Raw genomic sequence first — 16,736 nt, 5'->3', positions numbered from 1 at the left:
TCCAATTCACGTATGAACAAATACCAAAGAATCGAACAATGCATCCGCTTTCACTTGGTTCTTAAACTTTTCTCAGGCCGTAAGACCTTTCTATAACAGGGATTTGTCTGAGCTCCTTAATGCAGTACCCAGTCAGTTAGATTTTAGACGTGTGTTCAGACATGCTATGGTATATTTACATTTCAGGGAGAGAAAAAGTGTTTTTGAATCTGATAGTCGAGTCAGTTTTATTTGTGTAGCTCTAAATCAGAGTTCTGTCCCGCAGGTTTTATACTTATCGTTTCAGTAAATACGACGTATGGCACCCCTGTATTCCAGGACTGGTAGTTGTCCACTGGTGTGTCGGGTGGACAGAGTAAAATAAACGGTAACAGATTAACAATAACCACCCAAAAGACAAAAAATGGATTACACAAATAATGAAATACTGCAAAAATATACAATTAATGTATAAGTCATGGCAAAACACATGAAAACCTAATAATTATATATCAGTTATAGGGAACTAAGATAATCCTAAAAGTATAGTGGTATGGGTCTGTAAAAATACTAATGTCAGCCAGGGACTTGGGTTACCTACTTCCTCGAGTGTCTCCTTTAAGTTTTAGAAGATATAGGAAAAGGGAGCTTGGAGTCGTATGTTTTACTGTTTTGATGTACAGCTTCAGTTTGGTTTAAAGACTTGTTTGTTTGCCTAAACCTGACTGAATCCCAAAATTGTTCCACCTCTTAACTGATAAATTCCTGTCAGAGTCTTACGATGGCCAACACTTGCCACCTCACAGCCAGAGGTTGCGATTATACATAGACGGTTTTATTCATTTGCATTTCTTTTGTGCGGTCAGGTGCATGTGTCTATATGCAGTGCTGTGCATGCGCGAGTGTGTCAGCTTCTACTCACCTGGTCCATGGTGTGAAGTTTACATGTTCTTCTGTGGTCCGACTGCCTGGGTAGGCTCCAGCCCCCCACCCCCATGACTCTCAGTTGGATTAAGCCGGTATGGAGAATGAATGAATAAGTGTAATTCCTCATAATCCTTTTTAAATGTTATTGAACTCCCTCATCAACTGAAAAATTCATCCAAATCCAAACGCTTTTACCGCCATTTATCCAATCAGGTTTAGGCTTCAGTATTTTTTTATTTTGGGGGGGGTTCACCCCTTTTTCTCCCCAATTGTATCCAGCCAGTTACTCCACTCTTCCGAGCCGTCCTGGTCGCTGCTTCACCCCCTCTGCTGAGCCGGAGAGGGCTGCAGACTACCACATGTCTCCTCCGATACATGTGGAGTCTCCAGCCGCTTCTTTTCACCTGACAGTGAGGAGTTTTGACAGGGGGAAGTAGCGCGAGGGAGGATCATGCTATTCCCCCCAGTTCCCCCCTCCCCCCTGAACAGGCGCCCTGACCAACCAGAGGAGACGCTAGCGCAGCGACCAGGACATGTACCCACATCCGGCTTCCCACCTGCAGACATGGCCAGTTGTGTTTGTAGGGACGTCCAGTCAGAATCAGAATACTTCATTCATCCCCGAGGGGAAATTGGGCACACACACAATGGTTCAACCAAGCCAGAGGTAACATGGGGATTCGAACCGGCAATCCCCGTGTTGGTGGGCAACGTAATGGACTGCCACACAACCCGGATGCCCCCTAAGGCATCAATATTAACTATTCTGTCACCCAATGTTTTCCATGACCAAATTCAACCATTTAGTATTGTTCCCTTTGACAGCATGATGGTGGCAATTGAGAGTTAAGTCGCCTTTAAATGGTAAAACTTTTATTGCATGAACTCATTTAATGTTGTCGCAATTGAGCCTTAATGTGACGAACTTGTGCTTTGTTTTTTTTACATCCTGCCTTTCCAACTCGGTGTCTGTCTAAACATACCTTATACCTCAGCTAATAAATCTTTATTCAGTAATAGGAGTTAAATTTTATTAGCAAGATCAAATAATGTCTGCTTGGCACTGTCACCTCATAGCAGGAGGTCCAAGGGGCAATCCTAACCCTTCTTTATGGAGTCTGAATGTTCTCCCTTGTAGTTAGTTTTTTGTACCTTTGGCTGCTCTGATTATCTTCCACAATCCAAAGACACACAAGTGAGGTGACTTGGATATTGCAAGGGAATGTCAACATAGCCAAGGGTGTCTCCCTGCCTTCTCCATCCTAGATGTTGTATTTATGATTACCTCTCTACAACTATTTTAAGATAAATGGCCAGACCAACCTCAGGAAAGATCAGTATGATCTCCTCATGTGGTTGGTCTAGCTCATGAGACTAACCTCTTGTTTCCAGGTTAGATGCAGCTTACATTAACAAATATCTGTTTACTGAAAAACGCCGACGACATGGAGTCATTTATCTCCATGTGCCTTATAATCCAGGGATTGTTGAGCACCAGCAATGTCCAAACTGCACCACTTCTACCAGTGTCACCCTAGGAAGGTCTGACACCCTCAGCAATTCGTTCGAAAGGAGTTGGTTGCTTCTTTCTGCCCTTTAATTGATGAGCATAATGTGGCCAATCTCAGGAAAAAGCACTGTGAAATAGACATCATTTGTTCACATTAGTTGAGTCCTAAAAAAAGAAATGACTAATATGTCAAGTGTGGATGAAGTACTTTTGGATAGAGTTCTCCTGTGCTCTTTTGCTTCTGCAGCTGGTTGCTGTACTTTCGTTGTATGTGAAATGGAGAACTGAAAAAAAAATGTTTCAATAGTGTACAAAGCTGGTGTGAAAAATACTCACTTTCATACACCAGCATGTAGTTTCCTTTCCCTATGCAGCAGCAATAGTCTCATCCTCCTGTTTAAATCCAGTGAGTACCGAAATACTGTATAGAATGTATTTTACTTGTAATTCAACTGTAAAGCTTAACATGCTGTAATCTTTACTATAGATATTGTAGTCTTGTGTAAACTCTTCTGTTTAAACCTGTCATGTTTACTTGGGTGTTGTGCTACGTCAGAAGTTCTTATGTTAGGATCATGGAGATGAGAATAAACATTTTATAGATAACCATATTCCACACTGATAGCATTTCTCATCATATTTTCTGGTTCTTTGTGAGGAAAAGAAAAACGTGTTTGCAGTGTAATAATGACGGGGGGGGGGTTGCTGTGCAGAAAGTGTCCAGAATATCATGAACCATGTCGACTGAAGTAGGCTTTTACTGTTATTTTCATAAAAACATGAATATTAACCGCTAAAAGAAGTATTTTGAAAAAATGCCTGGCTATGTATTTATTTATTTATTTGAGTGTCACTCTTACAATCCACATTTCACAAGACATTTTCAAGATGGACAGGATAGTGAGCTGTATGGTTTCCTTGTGAGTCTAATTACATGTCACACTAGTGGCTGGCAGGAAATAGTAAACATTGTTTTAAGATTCTTGAAATATCAGAAAACCGGAGACCAGAGAAGTGCATTTCCTAAAGGAAGTGCAGCTGATTGCTGATCAGCAGTGCTGGTGAATTCGTGGTTGCTATGTTGTACTAAGTGGTTGCTATGGGTTTTGCTAGGCGCTAGCTAAGTTGTAGGGTTGTTTCCACGTTGTACATGTTGGTTGTGTGGTTGTAAGCCACTGTCCCGTTTATAGAACATCCGACTGCACCATAGTGATGTAACCCAGTAGCGTTGAATTATACGATTCCTTTCGTTCGTCTTTCAACGTCTATACACTACAGTTTTCATTACAGGTTACTCAAATCTTCTAATGCAGTAAACACCATATTGTCTTGTGAAAAGCATTGCCAGGCAATACTTGTTTGAGAAGTAGTATTGCCATGGCAATGCTGGCAATACTACTTCTCGGCCATGGATTTAAGTATAAAAAGATGACTGGTTGCACTGTATGCTCAAACGTAGATAAAAAAATATGTCTGGAGAAACAGTACTTCAAACAAGAAGGCAATCCAGGCACTCCAAATATAAGAAAATGTATCAGCAATGAAGGAAATATTAAAAAGCCTTTATTGTTGTGGCTAAATGGTAAAAAAGCCAACGTGTTTTGACCACTGTAGGTCTTCATCAGGGCTTCAAAACGGCTTTAAAAGCTTTTTAAAGTGTAACTTCTCCACCAGCTCCTAGCCAAACCACCCACTGTATCTACTGCTACTACTACTACCACTTCTGGCTGCGCCCGTTAGGGGTCGCCACAGCAGATCATCTGTTTCCATCTCTTCCCGTCCTCTGCATCTTCCTCTGTCACGCCAGCCACCTGCATGTCCTCCCTCACCACATCCATAAACCTTCTTTTTGGCCTTCCTCGTTTCCTCTTGCCTGGCAGCTCCATATTCAGCATCCTTCTCCCAATATCCCCAGCATCTCCCCTCCACACATGTCTAAACCATCTCAGTCTCGCCTCTCTTGCTAAGTAATTGGAAAAAAAAAACCCCACCAACCTCCCATCTTGGAGTGGGTGACAAGGGATCCTCCTTGGTCCACTGTGAAGAGGGGCTTGGAAGAATTTTCTCAGATGCTGACGGGACACTAGGGGGCGTTGTATTTCGCCTCACCAATTAGGCGAATTTCAGAATCAACCCGCTTGAAGTGCACATACCAGTATTGTCCAGCAGATGGCGTCATTTACCTACCATAGTCCAAGCAACATTTTATAGACGGGTGACAAAGGAAAAACCTGGATGTTTGATCCCTACAGTGAGGTGGGTCAGGGGGCTCTGTTATGCTGTGAGGGGGGGGGACATTTTCTTGATAGGGTTTGGGTCCACTTGTCTCTTTAGAGGGAAGGGTCACTGCAAATCAATACAAAGTTATTCTGAGTGATCGCCTTTATCCTATGATGAGACATCCCTATCCTGATGGGAGTGGTCTCCTCCAGGATGACAATGCCCCCATCAACAGGACGGGAGGGGTCACTGAATGGTTTGATGAGGATGAAAATGATGTAAATCATATGCTATGGCCTTCACAGTCACCACATCTCAACCCTTTTGAGCACCTATGGGAGATTGAGGACCAACGTGTCAGACAGCACTTTCCACCACCATCATCAAAACACCAAATGAGGGAATATCTTTTGGAAGAGTGGTGTTCATCCCTCCAGTAGAGTTCACAGACTTGACAAGGAGCATTGAAGCTGTTCTGGAGGCTCGTGGTGGACCTACACCTTACTAAGACACTTCATTTAATTTGTCACCCGCCCTGTCAATGATCTGAAGTGTGTTGGTATTGGAGTGGGTGATATAGTGAAAACTCTCTTACCAGAGATTCATATTGGATTTTGTGTTCACGACCCATGTATGAGTTTGGTAACTTTAGTAATGATACTTATGAGGGTTTCCTCTAAATTAGCTGGTGCCTTCTGTGAAAGAACCAGTGACGCTGATGGTCTACTGCCGAAACGCCCGTCTGTCTTCCCTGAACTTCTTATCAAGTAGGAAAAACAAGACACGAGTGCTGACCCTTACCTTCCTAATGGTATCGTATTCTATATCCTTATGTCAATTTAAACTTTCAAAAGACTCCTTTCAGACCAGCTCTGACAGACTGGCTTTTATCTATGGCTCCTATGAATTATTTCATTTTACAGCTTCATTATTTTATGTCTGGTCAACTTTGCTGTTTGTGAAGCGCTTGTTTTCAAAAGGAGATATATGAATTGTATTTTTCCATTATCATGCCACATAGATTAATTTTCTTTGGAATATAGAGTCATTGATGAGGTCATTAGCAATGCAGAGAAATCCCAGAATAATGCATAATTTGAAGCCCCCCCCCCATTACTGGAAATGGTAACGGTATAGTATAATACAAAGGGTGTCTGAAGGCCATGGGATAGCTGCTTTCCGCATCGCCTGCCTGATGGGGATGTAAATTAAACGATATCGATAAGAGTGATTTGTGGCGTGGGGAACATGAAGGCTCACTGTGTGCCTGGCCAACCCGTTCCTGTTGTTCTGGGGTGGGAGTTTCCAGCTATACAGCTCAGGGGAAGCGCCACAGGATGTCCTTTTCCTGATTCCTCAACTATGTGTGTGTATATGTGGTTCTCCTGTGTGTATTTGTGCGCGCGCGCGCGCGTTTTTTTTTTGTGCGCGAGTGTATGACAGAGGGGGAGAGAAATTGAGAGTTTCCACCCAAAGGATGTGTAATGGATGTATAATGTCTTCCCGAACAGGGCTGAGCAATGTTTAGTTTCGTGCTATCGCGCATCTGCAGTCGTCCAGCTGGAAAGAATGCGGCCAGACTGGAGCCGTCAGTCATGCTGGGCTAAAACTGATCGTTTGATAGAAAACTGGCTGCGCAAGGTCCGCTTTTTATTTATGAACGCTGTTGCAGAGAAGAAGAAAAACGAACTTGTGCGACTGAATCGCCACTCGCACTCAGAAAACCATTAATCCGTCATGAGCAAATCATCATAAAAGCGTCACTTGTAAACAGGACGGATGAACTTGGACCCAGGCGGCCTCGACGTCAGCGGCGGCTCACACCGGTCTACATGACTCCGGCAGCTCGCACATCAATGAACGTCCATTAAAGCCCGTCGGTCGGCACGACGGAGGAATGAGCTGCGACAGCTGCGAGGGAATCCTACTACACCGCCCGGTCACGTGGTCACCCCTCCCTACTCGCGCTCTTTATCCCTCCCTCCCTCCCTCCCTCCCTCCCACCCCCAACCCCACCCGCGCCGCGCGCTGCGAGACAGAGAGATGAGGGAGGTGTAGCGGTTGCGAGACAGAAAGAGGGAGCAAGCAGGAGGAGGGAGGAGGGAAGGAAAGAGACGGGCGGAGAGAAGCGTGAGTCCCCGCGTACAACACAACTCGAGAGTGAGTCGGGAAAGACGGGAGCGGAGAACAAGAGGAGCCTCTTCTTTCAGGACGCTAAGAGAAGAAGAAGAAGAAGAAGAAGCAGAAGAAGAAGGTGGGAAGGGAAAGAGTTTTTCTTCTCTTTACAACCGTTGGGTGTCAGCGAGGAGAGGCGAGATACGTAATATCGTGTTTATAGATCCACGGGAGAAAAGGCGTCTCAGAGGACGTTGGGGGGAGAGAGGGAGGAGGGAGGGAGGCCGACAGGAACGAGGTGTGTTGTCAAGCACATGGATTTGCGCCACACCGCTGTCAGTTACGCGCGGTGAATTCCCTCGCTGTTTACGGGCCATGTCACAGACCTGGAGCCAGCCGGAGTCCTGCTGAACACCATGGCCCAGGTGAGAGCACACACACACACACACACACGGCGTGGCATCCACCTGACTGCACGAAAGAAAGACAAACAAATACACAATAACTGTCTATATGGGTATATACTATACACTATGGCTATGTCAACACTGTCTCGTACACACACGGACAGACAAGAGTTCTCAAGCGCATTCATCCAGTTTCTCCCCTCTCTCTCTCTCTCTCTCTCTCTCTCTCTCTCTCTCTCTCTCTCTCTCTCTCTCTCTCTCTCTCTGTGTCTTGCATCCATTACACACAATCAGAATATTGGTGTTAACAGTGACTGCTGTACTTGCTCAAGACCTTAAAGCGTGTTTGTTAAAGCGGCGGGGGGGGGCTCTGGTGTCTACGCCAGAGAGGCACGACTACACGCGAGTCAAGTCCCCGCAGTTAACTTCTGCACTGGTGGAAGCGGGGCAGCTGTGCACTACAGCAGAATGCACCGAGATGAGAAGGGGAGGGGGTATTTTGAGCCTGTCTCTGTGAGGAAGAGGGCATCTTTCAGAGAGAGAGAGAGAGAGAGAGAGGGAAGCTGTGTATTTTTAGCCAATCTACTCAAGTGAGACTGTATATTCTGGCTTTGTTTTGTGTGTGTGTGTGTGTGCGTGCGTGTGTATAAAAGAAAGCAGTTGTGGTCTTTTCATAGTGTTGTGAGAGGGACGGAGAGGGAGGGAAAGAGAGAGTGGGGTCTTTTTATAGTGTGGGGATGCAGAGACGTGTAAAGATAGAGAGCACTTTGAATGAGGAAGAGAAGGCAGGCAGGCAGTGTGTCCCAGTGTACCAGCACATTCTGCCAAATATAATGGAGAAACCATGTACTCAGCCCCAATTGTGGAAGGTTCATTGTGTGTGTGTGTGTGTGTGTGTGTGTGTGTGTGTGTGTGTGTGTGTGTGTGTGTGTGTGTGTGTGTGTGTGTGTGTGTGTGTGTGTGTGAGCAACATCAGGAAATCCTGCTCCGGGTAACACTCTGGATGGCCAAATACATTTACTGGAACAGATGTGTATTTGCTAGATTTGAGATTACAGCCATCACAGGTTGAGAAAAGAAGGAAGTTAAATAACTGTTTAAGAAAGTTTGGCCTATTTTCAACTAATATTTATGCAGAAAGACTGTTTTTTTTCTTCTCTCTTTTAGGGTGCAGAACAAATGCACCTTCCAGTAACAATGTTAACAACAATCAAGAAAACTAAGACAAAAGTGTTTTTCTCAAAGCTAGGCTGATGTGCAAACCCCCCCCCAAAAAACAAAAACAACTTCCTCTTTAAGTAAACACTTTAGATCTAATTTCAATTTTTAATCCAGCTGCTCACTTGCCATAACAACTTTGCTTTCTCCGTCTGCGTTTGGCTGCTTATGATGGAGACGTTCAACAATATTTACCAAATCACTTTTCCCAGGGAAAGTCCAACCTGACTTGGTTATTAATATGTGGATTATTTGCTGTTTTAGAAAGCATCAAGGGGCGTAGTGGTCTATCCCATTGTCTACCAACACGGGGATCGCCGGTTCGAATCCCCGTGTTACCTCCGGCTTGGTCGGGCGTCCCTACAGACACAATCGGTTCGTTTCTGTGGGTGGGAAGCCGTATGGGGGTATGTGTCCTGGTCGCTGCACTAGCGCTTCCTCTGGTTGGTCAGAGTGCCTGTTTGGGGGGGACAGGGAACTGGAGGGGGAATAGCATGATCCTCCCACATGCTACGTCCCCCTGGCGAAACTCCTCACTGTCAGGTGAAAAGAAGCGGCTGGCGACTCCAAATGTATGGGAGGAGGCATGTGGTAGTCTGCAGCCCTCCCCGCATCAGCAGAGGGGATGGAGCAGCGACCAGGACGGCTCAGAAGAGTGGGGTAATTGGTCGGATACAATTGGGGAGAAAAGGGGGTGAAAAAAAGTATCAAAAAAGCGCATTTATTTGCATGTAAATCCTCGAGATTCTAACCTGACATCACTTCATATCGACGCTGACTATTTCCCTCATGGTGCGTTGACAGCTCATCAGTAAAGGTAGTGATTTGCAGACCTCTGTGTCTTTATATATGTCTTTACATACGTGTAGCTCACTGACTTCATCTTTGGGGTTGTGATCGAGTTTCTTCACATTTGACTCTTTGCACGTGAACTCAGCCTGGCTTGTTACCTACGAGCCTCGGGGCCACACCTGGTACAGCCCTCTGCATCTTGTCCCAGTTACAAGGACCAGTCAGCCGTGTGCTAATGGGCCGTGTTCCTCTGCATATCGAGTCCACTCAGCAGGGCATATGGCTGCTACAACACCCTCACAGCAGAGGTGTTCAGCTTTACAAGCCACGCCACAGTAACTGCAATGGAAACCAGGGAAACGAGCTCTCCTGACGGACAGGCTTGTTTTCCCTCATTTGTTTTAAAACTGAGCAGTAGTTATAGATTGATTACTACATTAATCGGTGACTTAATTAGGATGGGTATTTTTTGCGTTGTGGCCGCGCCAGAAATGAAAGACATCAACTGATCTCGGCCCATTGGCCCTTTAGCAACCCGCTGGAATTGGCAGCAAGGATTTCTCTATTTCTGTCGCGCGTGTGTGTGTGTGTGCGTGTGCGCGCGTGCGCCTGTGGAACCTCCTCTCACTAATGGAATGAGAATGATGTATGTAACTTGAGTTATCTGTGCTATGCGTTTAGGCGCTCGGCAATAGTAGGAAAGGGAACAGCCCCACACACACACACACACACACACACACTTATATAGTTATAATACATGTATATATAAACATGCACAAATGTGTTCACATATACATACATGCGGGCGCACAAACACATGCATACGCACACTCGTCAGTGTTTTTGCAGCTGCTCTTCATTGTGTGCAGTTGAATTCATGCAATTAGACACACTTCAGCAAACAATATGCTGAAATATACACTGCTGATTTAATAAGCAAGGAATGTGGTGGGCGAATAAGAAAAAACGATCCCAGTGCTACCATCAAGCTCCCGTGGCCATTGTTTAAACCCTGACGTGTGATTTTTTTCATCTCTATTCCCATGCGCCGTTTCTTTTCCCCGGAAACCGTTTATTATTGGTAAAACAAAACAAAATATTCTCATTACAGAGTTTTTTTTGCGAGAAGGCAAACTGTGGACACAGACATACATCATCGTCTCTGCGGACATTATGAGACAAACCCTGAAATGCGTCATCCAGTTTCCTTGTCTTGCTAGCTTTCAGTGCATCTGTGTTGGTTCTTCTGGATGGTGATGGTGATGATTTTCACATTATGACATTAATAACACCATTATGATGCGACGCTGGCTTGTTTACATCGTAGACGAGGACGCCGTCTCTGTGGGGCCGCCACGAGCAGCGCTTGTTTTTCAGGGGCCTCATCTATCACGTCATCTGTGTGCTGCAACTTGCAGCCACAGTAGCTGATGAAGAGGGGTTGTTAAAATGATGGACGACCGTCTGTGCCGGGACACACACAAACAAATGCACGCACACATCAACACACCCCATGGGAAGTGGAGTGTTTATAAGGCTGTGCAATGGTGCTAGTGTGTGTGTATGTGTGTGTTTGAGATAAATTTGAAACGATATAGAGTATTAGGACTGCAGTTTAGTTTAGGGCATATGCATTATGTTTAGGGTGAGAGAAACAGTAGGAGCTTGCAAGTATATATATATATGTGTGTGTGTGTGTGTGTGTGTGTGTGTGTGTGTGTGTGTGTGTGTGTGTGAGCAAGTGTGAGCAAGTGTGTTTTTATATGTGCTTGTGCACTTTCCTCCATATTCTGGTTCATTCAGCTTCATCAATGCTATATATAGAGATGGCAGCCTTTTTGCGTAATGTGGTGTGTGTGTGTGTGTGTGTGTGAGTGTGAGTGAGAGAGCGAAAGAGAGAGAGAGGGAGAGAGAGAGAGTGTCTGCTTGTAGTCCTGACCTGATAATAAGTTTCCTCCGGAGTATATCTTCCCAAGAGTCCTCTCCTTCTGCTCTCCAAAAATAATATATGGCTGCTGTGTTAGTTTGTGTTGGCTTGTGTGTCTTGGTGTGGTGTGGGTTTGCACGTGTCCTGCTGTACCACAGTGGATAAAATGTGTTTGACCTGAGGCCGGTCTGCTCTCCCTTTTGTATTCTGCTTTGATTCGACTTTCTGTACGCACATTGCCCGTGGAAAGAATTCGGCTTGCTTGGCTTTTTTTGTTTTTTTTGTTTTTATTTTTCATTTTTGCAGCCTGAATTTGCATCTTCAGTTTCTACATTGTTTTACACATGTTTGCAGATGTATTAAAACTACATAAATGCAGACATATCATGTTTCGATAAGCGTTCAGCTCAGCGTCAGTACATTGTAGAAGCACACTTGGTCAGTGATTATAAGTTTAGCACATCTAGATCTTGGGATCCTCTGTGGTTCCTCATAGATGTACTCGGTCAGGAGCGTCTGTAAACAGTTTTGAAGGCGTTGCAGCAGGCGTTGATTTGACCGTCAGCTTTGGGTCATTGTATGACAAATCGACAAGCCATTCAAGGGTCTTTGACGCTGTGATGGATGTTTGATGGAGGTGCACTTCAGGAAGGTGCGCATGACCACTCCCTCCATCCTTACAAGTCTCCGAGTCCTGCTGCTGGAATAATGCTGATACGTAAACACTGAGGATGGGCTGGGCCTGCCTTTAAGTGCATATTGCAAGCTTATACTTCTGAAATCGGAGGTGGTACACACAACATGACTGGTGTCGAAGTGCCTTTGGTAGAAATATCGGGTCACCATGGCAACCTGATATCAACAAAATCGAACCATCCATCCATCCATTATCCAAGCTGCTTATCTCAATTGGGGTCGCGGGATGCTGGAGCCTATCCCAGCAGTCATTGAGCGGCAGGCGGGGAGACACCCTGGACAGGCCGCCAGACCATCACAGGGTGTGTATATAAACAGGCTTGTACTGCTATGTGTTGAAACTTTTTTTCATGCGTCTGTATTGATATATATACATACATATAAAATTTTGTTAAAAGAAACACTCAACGGTAGGAAAAGTGCTCAACAAATAAGGAGCAAAATAATCCAGTGAGTCAAGTAAATTCTCTGAGACAGATCAAGCCTGTTTCATGCTATAAGCAATCATCAGCTGTCAATAAAACTACTCGAGGAAGGACATACCACCTACTCCCTCGTCATGCACATCACGTGCACATTGTCAAATGGGGAAGGGAGATGTGCAACGTACAAAATTTTCAAAAACACATGATCACTAATGGAGGTGCGATTCAAAATTCAAAAATCAAAAACGTGATTGCTAACGGTCCTATTTGGGGGGGGGGTGGTATTTGTCTATTGTCATGATTTATTTGTAATTACAAAATAGGTGTTTATATCTATGTCTGCAACTGCTGGATAATTCATTCCTGTTATTCAATGTGGACATTTCTGGTTTGCAAAGGATAAAATATTTTTCAGTTAGACATACTAGATTGCACATTTTACTACTGGCTGAATATGCTTTGTTCTTTGAGAGGATTTGCCAGGTGGTTGAATAATTAATGTTTCTGTCCGCCAATGACCAAATATAACGGCTTAACGATGTTACATTCTTTAACCGGTTGTTTCTAAAGCTACACATATGTGCAATAAACCTCTTTTGAATGTTCCCTCTGTCAGACCGACGTATGTCTCTATTTTGCCGTTGTCATCTCTCGTCACCGTAGCTTGGTAGATAACTCCCTTCGTCTGGCATTTTCTTTCGAGGGGGCACGAGTCGTTCACGCGGCAGTTGCAGTTGGGGGTGTCTGGTTGTGATGAAGGTGTCATTGATTTGTTCATGATTCTTGTGGGACGATATTATTTGTTGAATGTTAGGCATGCGGCTGTAACTAATTTTGATGGTGTTGCTATTGAATATCTTCCTCAGTTGATTGTCCGGGGCAAAGCACTTATCCAGAAGTTCAAAAAACTGCTTACCGATGTTTGTGGCCACGGTGTCACTGTAGGGTGGGTTGTACCAGGTGATGTTTCGTTTTCTGCGATGTTTGTTGATTTGCTGGCAGTCAGTATTTAATGGTGGGTTGTATTTGAGCATAAAATTGTAGCTGCTCTTTTGCAATGCATCTTGGTATGGGGGTGCAGCTTCATCGAAGATGGACTCACTAGATTACAATTTTGAGAGTCTTCTATAAATTCATTTGTAAATTAAAATATGTGTAAATTTGAAAAAGAGCATACAACTGTACATACATATGATGCTCATTCTGCTGCTGAAAAAGAGAGTAGCTCTTAGATGTATGCTTTTTCTAGCTACGTAATGACGCTAACCACAGGGGGGAAATTGTATTGTGTTCAATTCTCTGTGTGTGTATGTGTGTGTATACACACACACACATACACACATATACTATATCACAGGGTGTATGTGTGTGTGTGTGTGTGTGTGTGTGTGTGTGTGTGTATATAAAATATACACACACACACCCTGTGATGGACTGGCGGCCTGTCCAGGGTGTCTCCCCGCCTGCCGCCCAATGACTGCTGGGATAGGCTCCAGCATTTAACACATTATTTTATTTTATAAATGTGTAATCAGAAATGGAAACGGATGATCGGCTGTGGCGACTCCTAACGGCAGCAGCCGAAAGTAGTAGTAGTAGTCGTCGTCGTCGTCGTCGTAGTAGTAGTTTTTATAAATTTGTAAACTAATTTACAAATTTTTCAAGCGAATTTGTTAATCTGCCCGTTTGTTTAGTTCTCTACAGAGTTCTCCCCAAGCAGTTTAAATAAGCTGTTGGAGAATAAGGAAATATATCATTTTGTTACCATAAACTGATGGCTCTTATTTTTGCTGACATGAAATACCACAACTCAGAAACTTGGGCATCGCAATATTCCCCGATTTCCCACTTGTAATAATGATTTCACGGGGGTGCTCGTGTGCTGGTAGCTCGTGAATACAGTAAATACGATGTTTCCCAGGAACACTTGTAGGCACCGTGAAATAGCTGACGAGCCAGATGCACTTTTTGTTATACACAGTGTATCACTTTATACAACAGCTGGGAGGATAAATTATCGTTTCATTGCATCAAAGAAGTATTTGTCTTATGCAGTGATTTTTTTTATGTGTTAATTTGCAAACGCTACACTTGCTGCGATGTGACTTATTCCAGGAATGACTTCTTTGTGGTCTTTCAACCGTGCAGCCCAGATTTGTGAAGTGCTGCTTTGACCCTTCGGCAAGATTTCCCATCACTGACGAGATCTCTGAAGTTACGCCTGGGTGGCCTCTGTGATCTTGGTCCTTTGACCTCCTATATTGTTGTTGAATAGCACTTGATTCCTGTGTGATGGTACACAACTGAACCGGACTGGACTCAACAGAACCGGATGAAGTGTGGTTTAGTTTTCCCTGAAGCTGCAGAGACTCAAACGTATTGTTAAAATGCTGATTTCAGCTGGCTTAATTGTGTTTATTAATTTGTAGTTTCAGGCCTAAAACACATTTGATCTGGTTGATGTAAGGGAGCACCACAACAGTGGTCAATATTTCTCTGGTTACAAAGAATTTATGGACTTCAGTTGTCTTTATTACAGACACCTGGAGGGTCTTTGGCAATAATAATAATGATAATAATAATAATAATAATAGAAACAACACATGTCCTGTATGACTGATTGTTTTAAGAAAGAGCAACAAAAAAAAAAAAATAATGCAGATGCAAATGCACACAAGATGCTTATATATATATACACACACACATACACACACACACACATATATATCTACATTATCCAAACCGCTTATCCTGCTCTCAGGGTCGTGGGGATGCTGGAGCCTATCCCAGCAGTCACTGGGCGGCAGGAGGGGAGACACCCTGGACAGGCTGCCTTGCAAGACCTGGGCAGATGCTATCAACCAAACCAACTTCACAATCCCACAAATAACACGTGCATCCTGTAAATGGAAATAAAACCTTTTAAGCAGATCGAACATGGAAGTATAGGCAAGTAAAACGGCTCTCCGACTACTTGGATTGTAAAAAGGATTGGTCAGGATGCTCACTTGAAATCTCATTAAATGAAAATTTAATGATCCCTGACGGGAAATTGATTGCTTGCAGCAGCAGAGACCAGGATGTTGCCAGGTGTGGGGAAAAAAGGATGGGAATGGATGGAGACGGGGAAAGCAAAACAAAGCGTGAACTTACAATGTTCGGCAATGCAATCAAGATGACATGACACGCACAGTAAACTTCCTTTTTTTTTTAAGGAAAAGAGAAATTCCATTTGTGCTTGTCTTGTCAACTGAAGATGAATTATAGCATCCAGTAAATTTTTAATCCAGCAAAATCATCTTTTAGACATAAATGTATGCATATGAGGATGTGTGAAAGCGTCCCAGTTTCAGTTGCCTGCGCTGTGTTAAGCACTTGAATGAACACACAGTAAGAGTAGAGATTGAACGTGTGCAACGTGTGTTTCTAAACTCTATGCCCAGTTTGGGGCCAAATTATGTGCATATTGGATGCTATTTTTTTGTTTTGGCATTTTCTGTCTTTACTTGATAGCGATGATTGAGAGAGAGAGAGAGGAAAGAGAGAGGATGACATGCAGCAAAGGGCCTGGGTCGGATTTGAACCCAGGCCGGTGCGGTAAGGACTCAGCCTTATGTGGTACAGCGCTGTACCAGGTGAGCCACCGGGGCGCCCCCATGCTGTACGCTCCTGGCTGCAGTGACACAAAGAGAACCCTGGAAGCCATGGGTGGGATCGTTCCTGGGATCGATGCGTCTATCTGACGCGCGAGTACGTGCCTGTGTGCATGGATGAAATTGTCCTTTTTTTCTGAATTAAAGTGTATTAACTAATAGTTGGTTCGACAGGATGAGATGCAGCACATTTACAGAAAGGGTTATTTGTGACTGTGTGCCACATGGGGCCATGGGGGCAGGGGTGGTCTTAAACCCGTCGGATTAAGGCTGTTGTGTGATGGTTTGTTGGCTGGTGCTCAGGGAGATTGAGGCATGCTTTCTGTTGGGATCAAGTGAGCGACTTTGTACGGATAAAATAGAAGGAGGGGACTCCCCTGCTTTTTCTGCTTTTTCCTCAATATTGGAACAAGAGTACAGAGGGAAGACGAGTGGAGAGAGAGGGTGTAGGTGAGAGGAAGAGAGGGGAAAAGGAGGATGAAAGCAGTGGGAGACTAGAGACAATGAGATTAGAGCGCCAGTATATTAACACACAATCAATTCCCTTCAGACACTGTAGTAGAGAAGAACAGCACTTCAGTCCAACGTCAACAAAGTTCCCTTAAAAACAAATGCTGGCACAAGTAAAACATGAAATATGGTTTAAACCGAGGGCTATTTTAAAACCTCCACCTTCAGAAAGGGGAAGCCTGCTCATTTTCTGAAGGGACTGTTCTTTGGAATGACAGTATTTGAAGTGAAAGCTTTTGCTTCAAACTTTAGGTAATGCCCTGCATACCCAGAGGGCCATACCCGGAGACGAGGCCTAAATGCACGGTGCTGCGATGGCAGCCAGCCACTCAGACTGATGTGAAGTGATTGGCCTGC

This window comes from Lampris incognitus, chromosome 17 (assembly GCF_029633865.1).
Source record: "Lampris incognitus isolate fLamInc1 chromosome 17, fLamInc1.hap2, whole genome shotgun sequence".
NCBI lineage: Eukaryota > Metazoa > Chordata > Actinopteri > Lampriformes > Lampridae > Lampris > Lampris incognitus.
Note: the sequence above shows the minus strand (reverse complement) of the source record.